We start from the raw sequence: 19093 nt of genomic DNA, 5'->3' as shown, positions 1-19093 counted from the left end.
GGACAGCCTGACTGGAGATGGGAGATTGGGAGTGACAGATCACAGGCTGAGCCAAGCCTCCTTATTAATATGTGTGTTGTGTACCTTGATTCCCATGCCCCTCCTAAGAGAAGAAGGGAAAGGATGCCACTAAATCAGCTACTGCTGTACAGGGTGGTGATATTTTATGTCTTTACATGTGTTTTATGGTGATAGAGAGACATTAGATGCTTTCTGTTCAATCAAAATGCATAAATAAAATGGAGCAAACAGCAAGAGCCTGACTCCCACCCTCTCCAAGCTCAGTTCACCTCTCCAAGGCTTCTAAATGATGTGCCCTCACAATGTAGAGTCACCTCATTGGATTTTAGCTTCATGCAAATGGAATCTCTCTCTCCTCCCCCCCCCCCACCTGCCTCCACTCTATCTCAGGAAGAGTGTGTATGTGTGTGCATTTGCATGCATGCATCTCCATGTTTGCAGAATAAGTAAGCAGGCCTACAACTTTAAATGTCTTCCAGATTCTGTGTATCCCTAGTTGCATCACTGGAATGGGCAGAATAGATAGATGCTGCTGCTGCTGCTATGTTATTTATATGCCGTCCATCTGACTGGGTTGCTCCAGCCACTCTGGGCAGCTCCCAACAAAATCCTTTAGGACCGGTGTTATATGGTTCCAGTGGCCACTCCCAGTTATCAGTCTAGCTGCCACATTCTGGATTAGTTTCTGAGTCACCTTCAAATGTAGCCCCACATAGAGCAGATTGCAATAGTCCAAGTGGGAGCTAACCAGAACATGTAGCACTCTGGTGAGACAGTGCACAGGCAGGTAGGGTCTCAGCCATTGCACCAGGTGGAGCTGGCAGACAGCTGCCCTGGACACAGAATTAACCTGCACTTCCATGCACTTCCAGACTGACCCCAAGGCTGCATGCCTGGTCTTTTAGCATAGTTGCCGCATTTTGGACCAGGGACTCCCCTACACCAGCCCACCTCTTGTCCCCTAGAAATAGTACACATGTCTTGTCAGGATTCAACCTCAATCCGTTGACCACCATCCACCACCAACCACCAATTAAATGAGAGGCAGAGCTGGGTATCATCTGCATACAGTGGTACCTCGGGTTAAGAACTTAATTTGTTCTGGAGGTCCGTTCTTAAACTGAAACTGTTCTTAACCCGAGCTACCACTTTACCTAATGGGGCCTCCCACTGCCGCCGCACCGCCAGTGCACGATTTCCGTTCTCATCCTGAGGTAAAGTTCTCAACCCAAGGTACTATTTCTGGGTTAGCAGAGTCTGTAACCTGAAGCGTCTGTAACCTGAAGCGTCTGTAACCTGAAGCGTCTGTAACCCGAGGTACCACTGTACGGGTGAACACCTAACCCAAACTCCCAGCAGCTTCGTATACAGTGGTACTTCGGGTTAAGTACTTAATTCGTTCTGGTGGTCCGTTCTTAACCTGAAACTGTTCTTAACCTGAAGGAGCACTTTAGCTAATGGGGCCTCCTGCTGCCGCCGCGCTGCCGGAGCACAATTTCTGTTCTCATCCTGAAGCAAAGTTCTTAACCTGAAGCAAATTTCTGGGTTAGCGGAGTCTGTAACCTGAAGTGTATATAACCTGAAGTGTATGTAACCTGAGGTACCACTGTAGATGTTAAAAAGCATGGGGGAGAGGACACAGCCCTGAGGCACCCCACAAGTGAGCACCCCAGGGGTCCAAACACTCATCCGTCAACACCACTCCCATTCCAACAGCCCTCTAACCTCACCTTCCTTGGCTTCTTGTCTCAACTCTCAAGGGAAAGAACTCATTTGGGTGAGCTATGCTATCGAGGGAGCTGCTTGGGGTCAGGCTCTGGGCAGCAGGTAGGAGATGCCTCTTCCTGTGGCTTACATCACGCTGGAAAGTAGCCTTCATCTACTGCACTCCCTCTCCTTCCTCCTGCTTGCTTTCCATTTCTACACTTCAGCCCCTGCAGCTCTCCTCACTTGCCCTCCATTCTCCACCTCACCTTAGCCTCCTCCCAGGATGTCTCATTTTGACCTTAGGCCCCTCCAGATAACCTTCTATCCCAATTTGCTTGCACCTAGCTTACACATTAAACTAGGTTTAACGATGAGCATTCATTCTGATTTGTTTGCGGGAAGTTTATAAAAATGTGCATTCATCCTGATTTGCTCATGGGGTATTTATATGTTTCCCCCTTAATCATTTGTACATCCTGCACTTTTCCATGCATTGGGGTTGGACTCGATGGCCCTTGTGGTCTCTTCCAACTCTATGATTCTATGATTCTATGATTCTATGATTTCCCAGTCACACTGCACAAAGTACAATATCTTAAAATGCATTTGTTGCACCAGAGTGACAGAACACTTTATTTGTGCACACCTAGATTTCTAGCATGCGTTTGAATTCCTACTGCAAAATATTGACTCTCTGGGGTGGGGAGGACTGGTCCTGCAGACCTAGATGTTCCTAACTGCCTGGTGCTATTGTCAGGTGCCTTGGGTTGTACTGCCAGTTAATGCCCGACTTACATATAAGCTAAACAAGCTATAGCGTAGGGCCCCACTCTCTTGGGGGGGCCCAAAAAAAATTAAAGGAAAAAAACCTGAACATACATTTCCAAAATATAAGATAAAAAATAAAATAAAACCTGCATACAGCAACAGTTAGAGCATAATAATTATTTCACTATTAATATACTTCTTAATTGTATTTCACTATTAATATACTTCTTCTTAATTGTATTTCAGTTCAACAATTACTTTGATAAAATACATATTTTGTTATGTGCAAATGGCTTTAGATACCTATTAGGTCCATAAATTACCATATAGCATATATTCAACACAAAAAAACAGCAACAATTTGTTGTTGACAAAGGACAGCTGGACATATAAAGGGCTCCATTACCTTCAGTAGCTTAGGGCCTCATCAAACCTAAATCAAGCCCTGCTGCCAGTGCTTTTTTTTCTGGGGGGGACGCAGGGGTACACATATCCCTAAACATTTTGTGAACCTAACAGGAGAAGAAACTTAAAATGTTACTTTTTTTAGTTTCTTCTCTAGCATGGTGAATTGTCAGTTCCATTGAATAGCACAGTGAACCGTCAGTTCCGTTGCTACCTCCGATGGTGGCCTCATTTCCTGTCATGGTGTTTCCTGAGTCTCAGACGGAAGCAAGCATGTGAAGTAGGAGTTGGAATCTAGCACGGTGATTGGTCAGTTTCATTGTTATCACCTCCGATAGCGGCTTTATTTCCTTTCCCAGTAATGCATGTTCTTTGTACTTTTGTCCATTTACTGGATTTATTTTTCCTGATTGGAACTACAAAATGGTGCTTTTCTTGAGTCAAAATGAGAGTACCCCTAAACATATTTTTTTAGGGGAAAAAGTACTGTGTACTGGTATTAGCAAACATGGCAAAGTGCAGCAGGTCAATGGCTGGAAGGCAGCTACAAACTCCTGTTGGGAATGCTTGTGCAACTAAGATTGGCTTGGGCCATTGTGGGCAGAGCTGGTGGGTGATGCTTTGAAATGCTTTCTAGAGTGGTGAGCTACCATACCAATTCCCATTGCAAAGTGGAATGATTTTCTCCAGAAAGCGACAACAGGGATAGTGGGTGGATGCTGCAGCGATGTGGAGAGCATCAAACAGCTTATCAGCTGGAGATGATCAGAACTGGGAGCCATTTAATGAGGTTCCCACCAAACATCTTGTCCTGTGGATCGGATGGAGAACCTTTGGCCCTACAAACATTGCTGAACCACAGCTCCCTCCCTGCTCTAAATCCTGTATCATGTGCATAAGCCCCAAGGATAGAAGAAAAAGTCCTAAACAAAAAGAGAGACGAGTCAGCTATTGTCCATGCCACAGTTGGCAAACAACCTGTCATTTCTGGTCCCAGGTGTATCTTTTTATAACAGAGAACTCTGAAGTGCAAACTTGCAATTAAGATAATTATGGCACATTTGCCAAGGCTAGGACATTAAAAACAACAAAGAGGACAACGTGAGTATTGCAAGAGGTCAGCTGCAATCCAACTGAGATTCATATTTCCAAACAAAGCAAAACTACAGGGTAGTTCTCAAGAAAATAATATGACTCATAAAGTTGTTGTTTTTACTGTAACTTTAGAAATACAATCTGTCCGTGCAAATGGAAAATAGTGTGATCCTATCTATGAGTTACATGCCTGCTGGGCAGGTTAGAATTGCAATTAAATCCTCACATGCTGACAGAACACAATGTTATTTATACTGACAAAGTGATGCTCCTAAGCCCTGTCCTCTGGGAGCCTCTGATAAGAAAGGCATTGTGTGCTAGAAGGTGCACATCCCACATAAGGGGGGTTCCCCAGTATGAATATGAGAACCTTGAACCTGGCCTCGTAGCATATGGAAAGCCAGTGCAGGTGTCACTGGCTGCCAGTCATCTGCCTCCGTTAGTGGTGTAGCCACTGCATTCACCATCAGCTGGAGCTTCCAAACCAGGTTCAGCATATTGTTACTACAAGGCACTATGGGAAATTAAAATGGAGACTCACAGACCCAACTACCCAATGGGGAGTGCTGATGGGCCTTGCTGCAGCACGGTGGACTTGATAGCTGCCCTGGGGTGCCAGGTGTTGATGCTGGGCTTAAGATGACCATAAAGAGGGACATCTGGGGTATTTTATAAAGTGATGCACTAACAGTTTCTGTCAGTGGCCTCTGCATGAAAATGGTGTAAAGAAAACAGTTTGTTTTTTATTATGTTTTGGAGTTAGTTCACCTGCCACAGGCATCCAAGATCCTTAGTGATACAGAACCTCGTCTGAAAGAAGTTTCTCTAAGGCTGTTGACCAACTAGATAGACAATCCCATTGGCAGATGTATTACTAAAGGTTAAGCACTCACCAGGCAGCTGGTTGTTATCGTTCCACCATAGGCTTTGCGTTTACAAGCTGCATGACATGCAGAAACTCAGAAGGTTTCCCCCCCCCCCCATCACATTGCCACTGTGCTGAGTCAAGCTGCACCTGCTGCTGTTGAAGGCAGAGAATTTGGGTCAGGAAAACGGGTGACAGTCTGATTCCAAATATGTACAAAAGGGTGCATGAAAATGAAGGCCTGCTGAAAGCACACTGGTTGGGAGACAACCTATTGGCATGAGGCACTTTGCTGAAGGAAACGTGTCTCTATCAGGCTCTTGCATCCTGTCGTTCTGTGGGGTTCATTTGTAATCTGACGTTCCTCCTGGACCCTTCCTTTGTGGCCCTCCAAATGTTGTTGGACTCAAACTCCCATCAGCCACAGCCAACATATCAAGGGTAATGGGAGCTGTAGTTCAACAATATCTGGAGGGCCAAAGGGTCCCTACCCCCAAGAGTGCTATTTCTCAATCATGATATTATTATTTGTACCCTGCCCATCTGACTAGGTTGCCCCAGCCACTCTGGGGGGCTTCCAGCACATATAAAAACGTAATGAAACACTAAACAATAAAAAACCTCCCTATACAGAGCTCCCTTCAGATGTCTACTAAAGGTTGCATAGTTGCTTATCTCCTTGACAGCTTTGTTCTTTTTATTTTTCAAGCAAAACAAGTGCATGCATGCAGCAGTGGAGCATGTTTTCATAGCACCCAGGATACCTGGGGTACACACACTGGAGCATGGGGCACAGTGGGAGAATGGAGCCCGCCATGTGCCAGCCCAGCTCTTGCCGATGCAGATACTGCTGGAGTGACACTAGTCCCAGTGTGAGCAGCACACACACACACAAATGCTCCTGGAGCAATTGTCCCGGCACCCCACCCCCACGCTACACCCCTGCATGCGTACACCACCAGTCAGACCAAGGTTACTGATATTGTTCAGAACTTGAACATTACAAAAGAAGGGAAATCTCAGTTCCACTTGCAACTGCCCCACTCCCCCTGCTCCCTCTAAACTTTCAGCTTGAGCTGAGCTTGGCTCCTACCTAGTTTTCCTGCACCTATGCATATAGGTTTTCCCAAAGAAGATCCTAGTGCCATGCATGACATCAACACAAGATATAAAAGCCGTGTCACAGTGGCTGAACATTCACAGTGATGTCACAAAGTCCTGCCGCTTGGCAACCAGACTTAGAGATGAACAGGACAGCTCAGGGAGACTAGCCATTGTCTAATCTAGCTGACCCTCAGTGCTTCTGCCCAGGGAGTATCATAGTAACTGTAGTAATTGAGTTAAAGTGCTGAAGAACGTTTGTCTGATTGCCCAGTTCAAGTCATGTCCTTTTAGACACACAGGTCTGATTGAGCCAGTTCAGTGGAACCTGGTCTCTTTGCAAAAGTAGTCCACTGTTTTATACAGTGGTAGCTCTGGTTAAGAACTTAATTTGTTCCAGGGGTCCGTCCTTAACCTGAGGTACCACTTTAGCTACTGGGGCCTCCCACTGCTGCCGCGCCGCCAGCGTGCAATTTCTGTTCTCATCCTGAGCTAAAGTTCTTAACCCGAGGTACTACTTCTGGGTTAGCGGAGTCTGTAACCCAAAGTGTCTGTAACCCGAGGTGTTTGTAACCTGAGGTACCACTGTATTCACTTGTAGCTCCTATATATTTTAAAGAGATTTAAACATGAAACAAAAGCAGATCCCTCAGCAGATTTCTTTACCTGAAGCAACTGACATACATGTTAGGTCTCCCTGCCCCATACAGAGGGCTTCCTAGCAAGCCATTACTGTTGTCTACAACTGCCAGAACATTTGACATCAGTTTATTTTGCCCTCGTGTGCCCAGAAGGGGAAGCTAATCCAAGCAACACATTCCAGGCCAAACCATGTGGCCACAGAGCAAGGACCATCTGTTTGGCATCAAAAGATTTCATTTGTCTTGCAGAAGGGCATCAACAGTTTTGTGCCCAAACAAAGAGGCTGGCACAGGATCAAAGTAGCTGGCCAATGCGGAACCCAGAGTTAGATCTGAAGCCCACACTTCTTTCCTTTGTCATACAAATGGCTCAAAATCTGGAGCCATCTTGCCACCTATGGATCCCGTCTGAGTACCATCAGAAGGCTTGTCCTCAGAAAGCTCTGCTGAACCCATTTCTGAACATTGGCCCAGGAAGAGCTGGGGTATTTGCTTATGAATACTGACAGGCAGGAAGGACACCTGGTTATTTCATTCTTTGATTGCACTTGTGCTACTGCGGCTAGAGAAAGAGAGAGAAATCCTTCCTCTGCGCCATCAGGAGAAATAATAATAATTTTGAAAAATCGTTAAATTACATGTTTGAACATCTCTGTCTTTATGTGATTTTGGAAAGTGCGAGTGAGCCAGCCCTGAAGATTAGCACACAGAGAGGAGGGGCGGGGGGAAAGGATGCTAACAGGCCCACTATTTCTCTCAGACTTGCATTTGCAAAATGAGCTATTTGCTGTGAACCTACCCAGTGCAATACTGCAGCTGTCCTTGGATAAGTTTGTTGCTGCATACTGATGTTACTTAAAATCAGTAAGACCATATGCTGAATATGGGTGGTCTAAGATCACAGTACTGTCCCAAAAGGATCTCTGCTTTAATCCTCAAAAGCAGTGTTGCCCAAACTTGAGTCTCCAGTGGTTTTTGGACTACAGTTCCCATCATCCCTGACCACTGGTCCTGCTAGTTAGGGATGATGGGAGCTGTAGTCCAAAAACAGCAGGAGACCCAAGTTTGGGAAACCCTGCTTTAAAGTGAAGTCCTTGTGGGACTTTATAGCAACCATAAGCTACACTGAGTCCACAGCCTCTGGCAGTGGAGAAAGAGCATAGCTGTCATGACTAGCAGCACTTGTGGCCTTATCCTCTGCAAATTGGTCCAATTCTCTTTCAAAGTCACCAGAGTTGGTGGTCATGTCTGTTAGGTTTCTGTTTGTGCCACTGTGCAGTGCTTGGAGTCACAAGACTCTGTTTACATTCCAGAGATTCCAGACTGTTGGAAGTCTCACGGGAGACGGATGTTGATATTACTGGTTTCCTGTTCCTATGTTCCAGTTGCCTCTCTGCTTTCACAGAGAGAGGATGTATATTCTTTTCTGTCTGCGTAGTTAGAAATAAAACTCTTAGCAGTGTAGCTCATATTTCTCGTCCTTCTGCTGCTGCGTATACTCTGCGTAATGAGAACATGGCTGGAGCCTCATCAAAGGCTTAGGTCGTTAATCATCATCGGAGGACTCGACTAGAGGAGTCATCATTCTAGAGGACTCAACTGGAGGAGTGGCTCAGTCGAATGGAGATTCCAACATCTTCTGGGAACAAATCCCATAGTTCAACTATATGCTGTGTGATGAAGTATTTCCCTTCATCTGTCAAATAATCTTTCCACCTTCAGTTTTATTGGAGGACTCCTGATTCAGATATTATGGAAGCAGGGAGTGCAGTCATCACTTTCTCCAGAATGTGTAATTTTATACATGTCTCTCTTGGTATGGGTCTCTTCCACTCCTGAAAATGATACTCAGGTAGTCATTTAAGATGTAACAACAGGATTTGCTGAGGACTTTAGGCAAGATTTAGGATGATCCAAAGTAGAGTTTGATATACTTAACAAAGCCAAGGCTTACATTGAAGAGAACTTAAATTGTTGACGTTTAGAAATAAAATAAATAACAGCATCTGTTCTATAACTTGCACTAGCTGTTACTGTTCTCTTCCATTGGGAATGGTTTGGCTTTTTAAAATAATTGTAATTGTTTTCATAAATGTATATTATATTGTTCTAGCCAACCATGGGACCATTTCTTTAAAAATGTTAAGAAGAATAAGAAACCTCATAGATAAGTAAATAAATAATAAATGGTTGGAAGGAGCATGGAAAGGTTTAAATCAGAGGAAAACCTAGCTATGATGTGCAAGAAATGAAGAAGTCAGTGAGGAGATTCTGGGATGGTCAAAGATGCATGTGTAATCACAGCTTGAGAGAGATGTCCTTAACCTACCCATGCAATTTGGACATATCATAGCAATTTCCCTGCCTGGAGACCATGTGGGTACCAAATGGCATTAGCTATTCATAGTAGCACAACAGTGGAGTTCAGATAAGGTAGCAAGAAAGAGACATCCCTCCCTATAGGAGGTTATCTGCCCACAACCAGCAAATGAACCCACAGTTCTTAAGGCTTGATGGACCATCATCTGGTGAAGAAGAAAGGAATTCAGCAGACATTTTATCTGCAAGAACAGAGGGCTTTGATCAGGGAAAAGACCTTCACAAACAAATGGCAGTTGTAGCTGGCACAATTTGGCCTGCCAGGAACAGGTCAGGGAGAACAAAGAGATACTTTCAAGCGATACAGAACAGAAATCATGGCTCCCCTTTGGTCAAGAGAGATTCAAGATTAAAACACAGATTATCCTATTTCTTAATATAGCATATTTCCTTGCTTAATGCCACAACTTGTTTCAGTCTGACAGCTTATCTCCTGGCTGACATATGCTTCAAAGGAAAGGCTTTTAGGTACAGTCAAAGATGGCTTCACCGCAGCTAAACAGCGGCACAGGGATGAATAACTGCATAAGCATAAGATCCATTTAGTCACAGTGGGCATTTTATAATAAATCTGACATGCCTGATCCACAAGCTGTGTGTCATTTTGCAACAGACTGTAAGACACATAGATTTCCTAACGTGGACCTATACTGTGTACAATCGAAAGAGTCTCTTTAGGTACGTGCAAGCCTTTGTGCGCATGCACCATTTCTCCATTTTGTTTTGACAATTGCTCCCAGCATTCCATTGGAGAAGTGCTATTCTTGGAGAAAAAGAGGTGCCAGAACTCACCGGAACCTCTTGTTCCCACCTAAGAGGTTCCAGAACTGAGTTCCAGCTGAGGGGGGAAAGCCCTGCATTGGAGGGTGTTTTTGATGCTGCCTTGAGTTTCTGGGGAAACTTGGCAAGTACCATACACAGTTGGAAGAAAAAGACAAGTAAATTTCCTTTTGTCCACGAAACTCCATGTGCCACAGGGCTTAACCCGCTGGTGTCAAAGTGGAGCCATCCAGAAGTTGGAAAATAGGAATTGCACCAGGAGGTCAGAGCTGGGGCAGGAGACAAGCTAGGAAGTTGAGACCAAGAACCAGAGCTGGAGCTGAGGGGCAAATTGAAACACACCGGAGCTAGGAAGATTATTATGGTCCATGCACAGCCCAAAGAAGAAGCCCTTTCTCACTCTCTGTGCCTCAAGGGGTCCAAAAGTCAGCCTGTGTAAGCAAGGCCAATCCAAAGCCTAAGAACACAGAGAGATGCTCTAAAATGCAGTTCTGGTGGCTCATCACATGCACAGAGTGGAGTGTTCCTGGCTTCGGTTCCAGTGGCTACTAATGGTAGTCCTTTGGGCTTTGGTCTCTTTGCTGCTACAACTGATTCTGGAGTGCTGTAGCCAAGTCATCCTGATTCAAGGCTAAATCCCCAAGATTCAGTCTTGACAATGTTCATAAAAATGGACAAGGGAGAAAAGAGTTTTTGGCTCCATTCACGTTTTCCTCATCAAGAAGATGAAGAGAGGATGGTGGAATGTCAGGTTTGTCCTGCCAGGGTATTATCATCTTGGAGGGTGCATATATGTGATGCCCCCATCCTTTTCGAAGGGCTGAGCTGCCTGCCAGAATCAAAGCCTTGTACTGATTCAAGAGTCGCTGGGTTATCACAAATTTTCACTTAATAAATCATTTTGAGAGAAGCCAAACTTTATAGCAAAAGTCGACAGCAATGATTTTCACAGGTTTTCCTTTCTGCAGTAGAAGAAAATGGCTCTTTTGTGATTACAGGACTGCAGGTATGGCCCATGAGTGACTCACCTATTTTGCGAGAAATATTGTTTGTTCTTACAAATCACGATAATGATAGCCCCTTGCTGGCTGCAGTAAAGCAACCGAGATAATAAAAACAATCATTTGCACTATACAGTACTTGTCATCTAAGGGCCACCAAGTGCAGCGGCAAAAAATAATAATATACTGTTCCCAGTCATAAAATTTTCATAGAAGTTTGCAAGGACCTAAACATTGGAATATATACTGTATGTTCACAAATATTTAACCAGATATACTAAAGAAGCATTCTCTTGGTCGTGTTCTGTCTAAAGCCCTCCATCTATGTTTGTCCTGAGGATTTTTGGTGCTAAACATAATAATCTTTTAGCACATGAAAATTTATATTTTTAATAAATATTGATTGGTTGGTTGATTGATTGATTGATTGACTGATTGAATTTACATACTGCCCTATACCCAGAGGTCTCAGGGCAGTTCACAGAAAAGATATATAAAACAAAAATAAGAGCAATAACCCAATAACACCCCCCCAAAAAAGAGCCATGATTTAAAAGGGTATATGGTGTCAAATAGATAAACCAAAGGCCTGGTTAAAAAGGAACTTTTTTCCCTGGCACCTAAATAATGAAGGCATTTTTAATACTCGTTAAAAATATGTCACTGGTTGAAAGGATAAGCATGGGGGTGGACTTTGCACCTCTGACAAGTGGGGCGGGGCTCAATTCTCAGTTTCCCCTTTGTTTTCCTCTCACCACTGTTGCCACTGCTGCAGGAAGTGAGAGAAAGAAGCCTGTTACAATGGAGACAACTTTCTGGCCTCAGCAGCAGGCACTTGAATTGAATTTTGATGGGAGGGATGGCCAATCATATCACTCATGCACCATCATAATGATGCTATGTGATTGAAAGGTAGGTGGCCCCCCACTCACTTGTCAAATTGGGTCAACAGAGCAGATCCTGGTAAGGATCTGACCCAGGGAGCCAAAAAGGTTCCCCAACCCCAATGTAAGCATTTCACTCGTTAGTGTGGACCTCTTTCCTTGCCAAACAAGGCTTGCATCACTTGCCTCCATCATCTGCAGCTGTTTAGTTAGAATGCACCTTCTGCAATAGATCACGGCACCCTAATCAGATTGCATGAGGTGCTCTATGCAGGGTGGCAGTGGTTGGTTCTGCCCCCTAAGTGGCCTTTGTCCAACTCGGTGGATCGCTTCTCATCTTTTTGTAATCCGTCCCTTCCTAAAAGGGAGCGTGATTTTGCAACTCAGAGTGGTTGTTTTCATCTAGAATGTTCAGTTCCTGGAAAAAGAGAACAAGCCCTCAGGAAAACCAGTGCAGAAGTGAGAATGCCAAACTGTGCAATCCGTTATGTGTCTACTCAGAGGTGAGCTAAACTGAGTTCAAAGGGACTTACTTAAGTGAGCAGAGAATGGTAGCCTTAAAGACTAGGGAAATCACCGGGAGCTGAGTATGTTTTGTACAGGATTGCATCCCGAAAACATTTCCATTTTTACTGTACATAAACCCTGACATATGCCAATGTTTACAGTTAAATAAGCAAACAAATCTGCTTTTCAAACATCTATGACATGAGTGAGACTTTTAAATCAGTCACCAGAGAAGGATTTCACACTTTCCCTAGGAAATTAAACAGCTGTTAAGACACTATGGAAGAATTAGCAGTGTAATTTGGTAATAAAACTTAGAAGAGCTACTGGGCTACTATTTTGTGTTGCGTTCTTCATGTACAGCTCAATTCTGTTATGTGGTAAAGCCAATGTGAATTGATCAGGTTGAATCCTAATAATAATAATAATAATAGCAGCAATAATAATCCCTAGTGTGTAAATAGTGGTTTTTGAATGTTCAACATATTTCATATGCTTTATCTCAATGATCGTTAGACAGGTTGGTTAGTATTATCCTCATATTGTGGTTAAGTACAACTGTATTGTATACTGAATTAAAAACCTGATCCAATCCCTGTTTACTTGAGACAGTCCCACTGAGTTCAGCAAGGTAAGCTTTCAAAGACATATGCATACGATTAGAGTTTAGAGCATAATCTTATGCATATCTACTCAGAAGTCAGTCCCAAGGAGCTCAAAGGTGTAAAAGATTGCAGCCTCAAACAGTGCAGTGATTTGCCATTACCATCTGGAAAAAGCAAAACTTCTCATAATCACTTTGTGTTCCTTTCTTCTTATACAGCAACACACCTATGAGAAGTATTGCTTTTCCTAAACGGCAACAGCAAACGTGGAGCCCCTTTGCACATGCCTGACTTGTCTGCTTTGCTGTCATATGCAATTTTGTCAAGACATTTCTTCCTATGTACAGTGGTACCTCGGGTTACAGACGCTTCAGGTTACAGACTCCACTAACCCAGAAATAGTACCTCGGGTTAAGAACTTTGCTTCAGAATGGGAACAGAAATCGCGCGGCGGTGGCGTGGTGGCAGCGGGAGGCCCCATTAGCTAAAGTGGTGCCTCAGGTTAAAAACAGTTTCAGGTTTAGAACAGACCTCCAAAACGAATTAAGTTCTTAACCCGAGGTACCACTGTACATACAAATGTAAGGCTGTCATCATGCAGCCCCCATTGGATCTGTAGTGCCACATCAGAAGTCTGGATCTGCGTCAGATCACAGCCCCCTTTGGGGGATTTGTAGTGCCTCACCACAATCTTGGATTTCCGGGGGGGGGGGGGGACCAAGAGATCAAGAAAAGTGAACTTAGTAGTTGCATGGGGTGTGAAGGGGAAGCTCTAGGGGTTAATAGGGAGGGAATGACAGTTTCCGGCCAAGCCCATGAGTCAATGGTGGTGGTTCTTTGTAGCCATCCAGGGATTGCAAAAAAGTTCAGGCAGGGGGAAGGAAGGAAATGAGGCATAAATCTTTCTGATGCTTTCCAGTGGGGTCTGAGAAGTTCACTGCATCCTGCAGTGTCATGCAATCCCGTGTCTGCCAATTTGGAAGGCAGAACGGGAGCAATCTGGGAGAATGTATAACTTGCTGTTGAAATGGAATACACAAGATGAGGAAGTGAAATCAGTGATGGTTAAGTGGGCCCAAGATTTGGGTCATAACATAATGTTTGCTGACTGGGAAAAGTTATGGACCACTGGTATGAAATTTACAGCATCTAATGCCTTAAGAGAGAATATTATGAAAATGATATACAGGTGGTACATGACACCAGTCAAGCTTGCAAAAATCTACCACTTACCTGACAATAAGTGTTGGAAATGTCAAGAGGTTGAAGGTACATTCTTTCACCTTTGGTGGACATGCCCAAGGATAAAGGCATTCTGGGAGATGATTTATAACGAGTTGAAAAAAGTTTTTAAATACACATTCTTGAAGAAACCAGAGGCCTTTCTCCTGGGTATGGTTAGCCAACAGGTGCATAAGAAGGATAGGACATTTTTCATGTATGCTACAGCAGCAGCAAGGATACTCATCGCACAGTATTGGAAGACTCAACAGCTACCCACACTGGAAGAATGGCAGATGAAAGTTATTGACTATATGGAATTGGCAGAAATGACCGGCAGAATCAGAGACCAGGGAGAAGAGACGGTGAAGGAAGATTGGAAGAAATTCAAGGATTATTTACAGAAACATTATAAGATAACGAACATTTGATGACATCGGATTGAGGATGAATGGGTATTTGGGAAAAAGTGATCAGAGAAAGATTTAATATTTTGTCAGACTAAGGAAATGCAATTATCTATTAGTCTTTAAGAGTATTAGAAAATCAAAGTACGATAGAGGACAAGAATTTGCAGACAGAATATATGATTTGGAATACAGAGAAGGAAGGCCTGGGGAAGTCGGAGAAATAAGTTAATGTAAAGAATACAAGGAGACAAAAATTGTTTTTAATATGTTTTATTTTCTATGTTGTATTTTGCTGTTTTGTGTTTGTGTGTTGTAATACTTATCTTTTCTGTTTTTTCCTTTTCTTTTTCTTTATGTTGTTTCTCTGAGGTTGTTTGTTTAATGTTGTTTCAAGTTTCTGTTGTAAAACTCAATAAAATATTATTTAAAAAAAAACAAAAAAAAAACGGGAGCAATCTGGGAGTGTGCCCCTGCCGTGGACGAGCCTCCGTTACCAGCCTGATTTGTAGCAGGTTCCTCCTCAATCTGGATAATTGGCATTAATAAAGAGGTGCTCCTGAAGCATCATATGCAAATAGGCTTCAATCAATCAGCTGCTGAAAGAACTGGAACTGGTTTTCTGAAGGTATTTGAATGGTTTTCTGTGAATCCCCACAACAGCCATGAAAGGTAGGGGGAAGACAAAGTGCTTTGTGCTTTCTTATGGTTTCTAATAGTCTTTTTTTATCCTGCCCTCCTCTACATAAGAAAGAGACACATGTAGTTGCTACTCAGTTTTATATTTCGAAAAAGGGGTGGGCCTTTGATTTATGATCTACAAGGAATTTAATAAAGTTTTGCTTTGCCCCACCCCCTCAACCGAGGGTGAATTGATTTTTTTTTACAACCACCTCTGGATGGGGTGTGTTGTTGGAGGATTGTAGTGGGGGAAAAGAATTGACCCACAGCTGGACAGTTGTTGAAGAGAGGCTGAATCTGAGGTGGGGGGGATTGTTGTGTGTTGTGTGCCGAGAAAGAATTGCAAAGGGGAATTTAATGGCGGAAGTCTAGAAAGTTCACTCTGCAAGTTATTTATGGCCAAGGTTCACATATTAGTTTGATAACAGCTGAATGGAATGGAATGTGGTCTTGTACCACCCAGATAAACACTGCAAAGAACTGAACAACAAGAGAAATAACTGAACTCTTTCAACACACCAGGTCTGCAATAAAAATGTAGATGAAATAGATTGTATACATGTAAGATGAAAGCAAGGTAGTTGTTTGTAAGGTGAAAAGGCGGACAGCTGGAAGAATGGCTTAATGGCATGTGAAGGAAGTCAACTGGAGACTAAATAAGAAAGGAAGCAGCTATGGGGGAATATCTTGGGACATATGATAGCAATGAAAGCGGGAAACCTGATTTTAAGAAATTGTATTAAAGTAATTCAGTTCAATTTGTAATAAAATGGAAATAATAATAAAAATAATAATTTAAAAATGTGGAGGGAATGACGGGGGGCTTGTGAGCAGGGGTGCAACTCCTAGTCATTAATAACAAGCAGGTATTTAGATTTCTCTTGAACTTGCTTTGCTATGGTGAATGTGATAGCTAAGATCAATACATTACACACTGCTTTTTATGTCGGCACCCCCTACTGTAACTAAGCCCAGGCACATGTAACTGAAATAAATGCATGTTCTTCCTCTGTCTCTTCCTGCCTCTATTTTCCTTCCTGTCCTCTGTTATCTCTCCTGTGTCAAATGTTAGAGACTGCAAGTTCCTTGGGTCAGGGCTCTGTCCTCTTGTACATTGTGAAACGCCACCCACACTGATGATACTATATAATTACAAAAATAAGCCATATAGAGAGGCAGTCCCACCAAACGTCTTGCGGTAGCACATCCAGAGTCAGCTATGTTACTGAGAAATCTATTTCCTGACCACACATGCCCATCAGTCTCTCAGACACAAACAGTGAACCGAGAACTGAATAAAGCTATTCATTAAAACAAAAGACCACACATACTTGGTAACATCCCGGCATGTAAGCCATACTTGGAAGATTCACCTTTCAGACTTCTTATTCAGAATTCCAGTCCTTGGCATGTACAAATAAGTCGGCTGCTTTTAATTCATCTGCTAGAGAAACTGTTCACAGACGGTGCTAGTAGAAAAAGTGGCTGAGTAGGTGAGCTTCTGGGCTGTCCTTGAATCTTCATGGCTACATATGTCTCCTCTGTTTCATTGTAAATCAAATAAATAGCTTCTTTTAATTCAAATACAGTAGGAATTTATTAGAAGAAGCTGTAATTATTCATCCCTTTAAAAATGAGCCTTTTAGAGTATTAACAATGGAACTCAGTCAGTTAAGATACCAAGGTTAGGCAATGGATAGTGTCTCTGGCTATCTGGCTGTTCTGAAACTCTGGCTTTAGGTCTTGTTGCCAAGTGGCAGGACTTTGTGACATCACAGTGAACATTCAGCCACTGTGACCTGGCTTTTGTATACTGTGCTGTTGCCAAGCATGGACCAAGGCAGCAGGAGACAATGGAAAGTCTTCAAAAGGTCTGAAAGGGAACTGAGTGTTGCTCCTGTGATATATAGGGAATTGTCTGATGATGTAGTACTATTTGTGATAATAAGCAAATCTAGATTAAGATCCAGACAGGGCCAAACTAGAGAGTGGTGATCCATGATCAGGTATCCAACTGGTTATTTTTTTAAAGGTAAAATGCAGCTTCAGGGGGCCTGTGCCATTGAAGGAAGGGGTTAACACTTTCTCTGAAGACCCTATTTCCTATCTGAATCAAATACATCCTGGAGCTTCTATTTGCCCCCTAAGGCAAAATGGACAGATTTTACTGGGAACACTGTGGAAATACTTTTGTCTTCCTAGGGGAAAATGCACTTTGTAAAAAAAAAAAAAAAAAAAACACAGCCCAGGGTAAGCAGAGGCTGTACATAGGAAATTGATAGCAGGAGGATTGGGTTTAGCACTTTAAATGTTAAATTCTCTACTATTCTTAATGGGGGTGGAGCCAATTGAAGAGGTGGAGCCAACTGACTTCCATTAACACCAGTTAGAAATCATGATGTGTTGTACATGTGTAAAAAAAAGATATTCTAGAAAGTAAATTTACATACAATACAGTGGTACCTCGGGTTAAGAACTTAATTCGTTCCGGAGGTCCGTTCTTAACCTGAAACTGTTCTTAACCTGAAGTATCACTTTAGCTAATGGGGCCTCCCACTGCTGCCAAGCAGCCAGCGCGTGATTTCTGTTCTTATCCTGAAGCAAAGTTCTTAACCCGAGGTATTATTTCTGGGTTAGCGGAGTCTGTAACCTGAAGTGTCTGTAACCTGAGGCGTCTGTAACCCGAGGTACCAGTGTAATACAAAATAAATAAAAATAAGTTAATTAATGGTATCTGTCCAACGACCTCTGTGATGCACACACACACTTCAAAACTAACCAAAGTTGCAGAAAAGGTTTTCTCAGCCTCTGAAAATGCAATGCAATTCTGAGGCATTAATGTTTAAGTCGCACCATCTTTCATCAGCGAATCATTTGCTACTACACAAGTAAGGGTTAGACGGGTGCAGGTGAATATGCAAAGCAGATTTGCAGTAGCTTAACTAGATGGATTTACCTAGACATTAAGATGCTTTGCCTGTCAAATAAGAGCAGGCTAGATAGTAAATGATCCCACAGCAAGCACTTGTACACATCTGTCTTCTTATTGCAGAAGAGATGTGGATGGCCCTTCCTGGAGCTCTTCCTTCAACTGCAGATTCATTGATGTCTCAAAAGCTTCTTCCTTGGTAACTGGTCTAATATTAGATAGGCTTATCAGGCTGCTTGGTGCTCTAGCTTGAGAATGTTCTGAAATGTATCAAATTAGCATGTGCCACATCTAAGATTATATGAAATCAAGAATTACACCAGGGCTGGTCACATCTTGACATATAACATATAGCAAAAATGCTATCTATTCGACTGGTTAAATGTAGCAAACCTTCAGAATGATATGATTATAGGTTCTAAAACTGAGAAAGGAAATTAAACGAATCCTCATACTTTTATGGATCACAGTTTTAAGCTAGCTGTGATATTTAAGGTATCTGCCTCCTAACTTTTAACATTTAAATTTGACTCTTGATCATGCCAACTCTTTCAAAGAATGGATGGATGAATGAATGAATGAATGAATGAATGAATGAATGAATGTTCATAGCCCAGGCTTTTCTCCCCATTCTCTGCTGAGGGTACAGAAAAGTGGCCTTTATATTATATTTCATAAACTGTGTGTGAAAGGGAGGCTTGTCCAGAACTATCATGGAGAGGTGCAGGCTGCCTCTAAAAGCCTTTGGTAACTGCTCCTACCAGTTATTTGCCTCTATCAGGTTGTAAATAATTTTTATAGAATGCCAGTGTCACTTGGTGATAGGGGATGTTATTGTAACATCCCGGGTCTTTAAGTCCTTTGGCAATATATTGCATGTTTAAACATAAGAAATTTCTTCCATGAATGGCCCCGCAATTCCATTCATTTTTAGTATCATGGGCAAGACTGCAGACATGACTCATACATTTGCGACTCTAAACAAAGGTCAGTATATTAAGCCAGCAGTGGTTTAATGTCAAAACCAGCTCTGTCTTAATAGCTTTGCTTTTGCTCTCTGATGGTGTTTTAAGTGATGCCAAGCCATTTCCAGAGG

General features: G+C 42.8%; 1 protein-coding gene and 1 long non-coding RNA gene across 7 annotated transcripts in view; one reads left to right on the top strand and one right to left on the bottom strand.

The window, feature by feature from the left end:
- Positions 1 to 16788, bottom strand: part of EPHB1 (EPH receptor B1) — a 347409-nt gene extending 330621 nt beyond the window's left edge. For 2 of the 6 annotated variants that reach the window (XM_083443213.1, XM_083443208.1), the window contains exons 1-2: positions 5955 to 6036; positions 4890 to 5017 (exon numbers count right to left, since the gene is read on the bottom strand). The gene's annotated coding sequence lies outside the window, so the exon portion shown is untranslated. Of the gene's footprint in view, positions 1 to 4889; positions 5018 to 5954; positions 6037 to 16399 lie in introns of those variants that run through there. The other 4 variants (XM_083443210.1, XM_083443209.1, XM_083443212.1 and 1 more) reach the window with 4 other exon arrangements.
- Positions 16789 to 16902: 114 nt separating this feature from the next.
- On the top strand, positions 16903 to 18314 carry LOC310678900. The gene is made up of 2 exons (XR_014512014.1): positions 16903 to 17074; positions 18121 to 18314. It is a non-coding gene; the product is annotated as an uncharacterized lncRNA (long non-coding RNA).
- The last annotated feature ends 779 nt before the right edge of the window (positions 18315 to 19093 follow it).

The sequence above is a fragment of the Podarcis tiliguerta genome, assembly GCF_965153285.1.
Source record: "Podarcis tiliguerta genome assembly, chromosome: 5".
NCBI classification, from domain to species: domain Eukaryota; kingdom Metazoa; phylum Chordata; class Lepidosauria; order Squamata; family Lacertidae; genus Podarcis; species Podarcis tiliguerta.
This window is presented reverse-complemented; position numbering and strand designations above follow the sequence as displayed.